The sequence below is a fragment of the Rhinoraja longicauda genome, chromosome 2 (assembly GCF_053455715.1).
Source record: "Rhinoraja longicauda isolate Sanriku21f chromosome 2, sRhiLon1.1, whole genome shotgun sequence".
NCBI lineage: Eukaryota > Metazoa > Chordata > Chondrichthyes > Rajiformes > Arhynchobatidae > Rhinoraja > Rhinoraja longicauda.
Window position 1 is genome coordinate 108,059,919 of NC_135954.1, and position 6,000 is coordinate 108,065,918.

A 6,000-nucleotide genomic window follows, 5' to 3' on the forward strand; every position below is an offset into this window, starting at 1 on the left:
GTTGTATTTCTCCAAAGTGCTGGAGTAACTCAGCAAGCCAGGCAGCATCTCTGGAGAACATGTATGGGCGATGTTTCGGGTCAGGTCCCTTCTTCAGACTGATCGTAGTGGGGGGGGGGGAAGAAAGCTGGACGACAGTTGTGTACAGTTTTGGTCTCCTAATCTGAGGAAAGACATTCTAGCCTTAGAGGGAGTACAGAGAAGGTTCACCAGATTGATCCCTGGGATGGCAGGACTTTCATATGAAGAATGATTGGATAGACTAGGCTTATACTTGCTGGAATTTAGAAGACTGAGGGGATCTTATAGAAACATATAAAATTCTTAAGGGGTTGGAGAGGCTAGATGCGGGAAGATTGTTCCCGATGTTGGGGAAGTCCAGAACCAGGGGTCACAGCTTAAGGATAAGGGGGAAGTCTTTTAGGACCGAGATGAGAAAACATTTCTTCACACAGAGAGTGGTGAATCTGTGGAATTCTCTGCCACAGAGGGCAGTTGAGGCCAGTTCATTGGCTAGATTTAAGAGGGAGTTAGATGTGGTCCTTGTGGCTAAAGGGATCAGGGGGTATGGAGAGAAGGCAGGTACGGGATACTGAGCTGGATGATCAGCCATGATCATATTGAATGGCAGTGCAGGCTCGAAGGGCCGAATGGCCTACTCCTGCACCTATTTTCTATGTCTATGACAGTGGGACAAAGGCTGGGAAGGTGAGGGTGATTATTGATTGGTAGTTGGCTGGACAAAGGCCAGAGATGGGTAGAAGACAAAAAGATGTGAGATATGGAGAGAAGACAAAATGTGATGCCAGAGGAAGGGATAAAGACGGATGGGGGAGGAGTCATCGAGTCAGAGTGATACAGTGTGGAAACGGGCCCTTCGGCCTAACTTGCCCAAACCGGCCAACATGTCCCAGCTACACTAGCCCCACCTGTCTGCATTTGGTCCATATCTCCCCAAACCTGTCCTATCCATGTACCTGTCTAACTGTTTCTTAAATGTTGGGATAGTCCCTGCCTCAACTACCTCATCTGGCAGCTTATTCCATACACACACCACCCTTTGTGTGAAAAAGTTACCCCACAGATTCCTTTTAAATCTCCCTTTTCACCGTAAACCTATGTCCTCTGGTCCACGATTCATCTACTCTGGGCAAGAGACTGCAACTACCAGATCTTTACCTCTCATGATTTTATACACCTCTATAAGATCTCCCCTCATTCTCCTGCGCTCTAAGCAATAGAGTCCCAGCTTATTCAACCTCTCCCTATCGCTCACTATTCTAGTCCTGGCCACATCCTTGTAAATCTTCTCTGTACCCTTTCCAGCTTAACAACATCTTTCCTATAACACGTTGCCCAGAACTGAACACAATAAGGAGAGTTGTTGTCAATTGGTTATCTAAAATTGGAGAATTCAATGTTCATACCATTGGGTTGTAAGCAACCCAGGCGAAATATGAAGTGCTGTTCCTCCAGTTCGTGCGTAGCCCCATTCTTGAAATGGAGGAGGCACAGGACAGAAAGGTGGTAATGGGAAGGGGAGTTAACATGGTTGACAACCAGGAGATCCAATCGGCCTTGGCGGGTCAAGCGCAAGGGTTCATTGAAGAAGGGTTCAGTCTGAAGAAGGGCCTCGACCCGAAACGTCGCCCATTCCTTCTCTCCTGAGATGCTGCCTGACCTGCTGAGTTACTCCAGCATTTTGTGAATAAATACCTTCGAAGGGTTCATTGAAACAATCGCTTGGTCTCGCCGATGTAAAAGAGACCAAATCAGGAACAACAAATACAGTAGGTGAGGTTAGAGGAAGCGCACGGGAACCTCTGTCTCACCTGGAAGGACTGCTAGGGTCCCTAGATAGATTGAGGGAGAAAGTATGAAAACCCTCACTTGATGTACTGTAGAATTCTTGACTCCCTAAATTTAAAAAAACAGCTCTATCAATTAAAGACAAAGAATATCACTGAGAACATTGAATGTAGAAAAGTACAGCACAGAAACAGGCCATTTGACCCACTATCTCTGAGATGACTGTGATGTCCATATCCCTGCATATGGTCTGTATTCAATCAATTCCTTTGCCACCAACTTTGGTCTGTATCCTTCCATTACCTTTGCCACCAACTTCCACTGTACCTCTGAACTCACCTGGACGTTTTTTGACACTTTTCTCGATTTTCCTGTCTATATTAGGAGACAAACTATCGACCAACATGTATAAGAACCATTCAGATTCCCACAGCAACCATGACCATACCACCCTATCTTCTGTAAAGATGCTACAACTTCTCTCAAGATGAGGCTTTCTTCTCTGGGATTTTTGAAATGACTTCTTCCTTGAAGAAAAGACACAAAGCGTTGGAGTAACTGAGGGTCAGGTAGCATCTCTGGAAAACATGGATACGTGAAGTCCTGGATCAGGACCCTACAGATTGATTATGGGGGGGGGGAGGAAGAAAGAGCCTGGCGAGGGATAGGTGAAGATAGACACAAAAAGCTAGAGTAACTCAGCGGGTCAGACAGCATCTCTGGAGAAAAGGAATGGGTGATTTTGGGTCGATGAACACAAGCATGCCAAACATTCCCATTCCTCACCAGGCTGTCTACCGTGTTCCCATTTTCAGGAAACAATGTACTTGTATCCTAAGGTAGACACAAAATGCTGGAGTAACTCAGCGGGACAGGCAGCATCTCTGGATAGAAGGAATGGGTGATGTTTCGGGTCGAACCCCTTCATCGGACTTGTATCCTAAGTTCCCTGTTCAACAACTAGAGTCCTATCATTATTTTGTGTATATATTTCCCTTCCCTGGTTTAACTTCTCAAAATACATCGAATTGCACTCGTCTAAGTTCAATTTAATCGGCCATTCACCATTTTGCAACTTCCCCAAAACATGTTAAACTTATAGACATACCTTAAATCAACTTGTGGTTTGCAGATATTTCGTTCTTCCATTATTGGAGAGTTGTGCTTTGACCTTGGGAGTTTGCTTTCTTCCCTTTTATTCCAGTCCGATTTATAAAATAGTCTTTTTGCATGTGGCTAAGAACTGATCCAATTTTGCAATAAAGCTGCTTTTCAGAAAATATTCATTACTGCCAATGTCTGATCGATTGTAATGAAACTTTACGATCATAGGTTCATCAAAGATTAAAGAACCGTATTCTTGCAAACCACGTATTGGTTATGGTTCTTCTACATGTTTAATGTTTGACAAATGGTCAATATAGAAACTGAAGGGTGAAAACATTTACCGATTTTATGAACTTTTCGGAAAATGTTATCGATGTGGTCATCCCACTTCTGTGGGCCAGTTTTGGATGTGACACTTTAATGAACCAATCTGAATGATGTAAGTTGATGAAGAATAAAAACAGTTGGTCAATTGCTTACCGTAAAAAAAAAAAATTTTAAATCTGAAATATCACATTGAGTTGAGAAGGCATGACGTTGATAGTAAAATATGGCACCAGGTAAAACATCACATTCAAGATAATGGACCTCGACATACAGGGTTCTCTAGAAGCGAGAGGAAATAAGATGGAACTGACTATTTTCGAATCTGCTCTTGCTCCAGATGTGCCTTAGAAATGAATGGCTCGTAATTTAGTCAGTCATAAAGTTGTACAGCACAGATACGGGCTGAAGCCACAAACCAGTATTTCCCTGCCAACCTTTCTCTCCCATCTACACCAATCCCATTTGCCCGCATTAGGACAGTATGCTTCCATGCCTTGCGTCAATGTCCCAGTGTTTTCCAGATATTAATCATTCTGTGTAAAACACAACTTTACCCTCAGGTCCCCTTTAAAACTTAAATCTATGCCATCTTGCTTTTGGTACCTCTAATAGGGGTAAACGATTTTGACTACCCTATGTATGGCTCTCATGGTCTTGTATATTTTCAGTAGGTCACCCTTCAGTTTCCCTCATTCCAAGGAAAATGAGCCCTGCCTAGCTAGGAAATGATGGCCATGCTCACCACAAATGATGGGTCCCTTAAATGTGTATATTTTAATGCTAGGAGGGAGGGAGAGGAGCCAGAGGTCGTGGTACATATAGGTACCAACAATATAGGTAGGATAAGGGAAGAGGTCCTGAAAGGAGAATTTAGGGGGCTAGGAAGAGAGTTTAAAAAAAAGGACTTCCAAAGTAATAATCTCAGGCTTACTGCCTGTGCCACACGATAGTGAGAATAGGAATGGAGTGAGGTGGAGGATAAATAAGTGGCTGAGGAACTGGTGCAGGGAGCAGGGTTTCAAGTTTCTGGATCATTGGGACCTCTTCTGGGGGAAGTCTGACCTGTACAAAAAGGACGGGTTGCATCTGAACCTGAGGGGAACCAATATCCTGGCGGGGAGATTTGCTAAAATAATTGCGGAGACTTTAAACTAGTACGGTTGGGGGGAGGGACTCAAACACAGGTAGCTAACAGGCAGTGTGTGAGGCAGGAGGCAGAAAAGGGAAACACTCAGACCCAATATGTAGGAGAGAAAGAAGGGAAAAGAAATAAACTGAGAATAAGAAATGATGGGTCCCTTAAATGTGTATATTTTAATGCTAGGAGCATTGTAAGAAAGGTGGATGAGCTTAGAGCCTGGATTGACATCTGGAAGTATGATGTTGTGGCGATCAGTGAAACATGGTTGCAGGAGGGTTGCGATTGGCAATTAAATATTCCAGGATTTCATTGTTTCAGATGTGATAGAATCGGAGGGGCAAGAGGTGGGGGTGTTGCATTGCTTGTCAGGGAGGATATCACAGCAGTGCTTTGGCAGGACAGACTAGAAGGCTCGATTAGGGAGGCTGTTTGGGTGGAACTCAGAAATGAGAAAGGTTTAGCAACACTTATAGGGGTGTATTATAGACCGCCAAATAGGGAACGAGAATTGGAAGAGCAAATATGTAAGGAGATAGCAGATATTAGTAGTAAGCACAGAGTGGTGATTGTGGGTGATTTCAATTTTCCGTATATAGACTGGGAATCGCATTCTGTTAAAGGGCTGGATGGTTTGGAGTTTGTAAAATGTGTGCAGGATAGTTTTTTGCAGCAATACGTAGAGGTGCCTACCAGAGAAGGGGCAGTGTTGGACCTCCTGTTAGGAAATGAGATGGGTCAGGTGACGGAGGTATGTGTTGAGGAGCACTTTGGGTCTAGTGATCACAATGCCATTAGTTTTAATATCATTATGGAGAAGGTCAAATCTGGACCAAGGGTTGAGATTTTGGATTGGAGAAAGGCTAATTTTGAGGAGATGAGAAAGGATTTAAAAGGAGTGAAATGGAAATTTTTGTTTTATGAAAAGGATATAATAGAGAAATGGAGGATATTTAAAGGTGAAATTTTGAGAGTACAGAGTCTTTATGTCCCTGTTCGGTGGAAAGGAAAGAATAATAATTTGAAAGAGCCGTGGTTTTCCAGGGAAATTGGACACTTGGTTCGGAAAAAGAGGGAGATATACAATAAATATAAGCGGCAGGGAGTAAATGAGGTTCTTGAGGAATATAAAGAATGTAAAAGGAATCTTAAGAAGGAAATTAGAAAAGCGAAAAAAAGATATGAGGCTGCTTTGGCAAGTAATGTAAAAGTAAACCCCAAGGGGTTCTACAGATATGTCAATAGCAAAAGGATAGTGAGGGATAAAATTGGTCCATTAGAGAGTCAGAGTGGTCAGCTATGTGCTGAGCCGGAAGAAATGGGGGAGATATTAAACAATTTCTTTTCTTCGGTATTTACCGAGGAGAAGGATATTGAATTATGTGAGGTAAGCGAAACAAGTAGAGTAGTGATGGAAATTAGGAGGATTAAAGAAGAGGAGGTACGGACACTTTTGAAAAATATAAAAGTGGATAAGTCTCCAGGTCCTGATAGGATATTCCCTAGGACATTGAGGGAAGTTAGTGCAGAAATAGCAGGGGCTATGACGGAAATATTTCAAACGTCATTAGAAACGGGGATGGTGCCGGAAGATTGGCGCATTGCGCATGTTGTGCCCT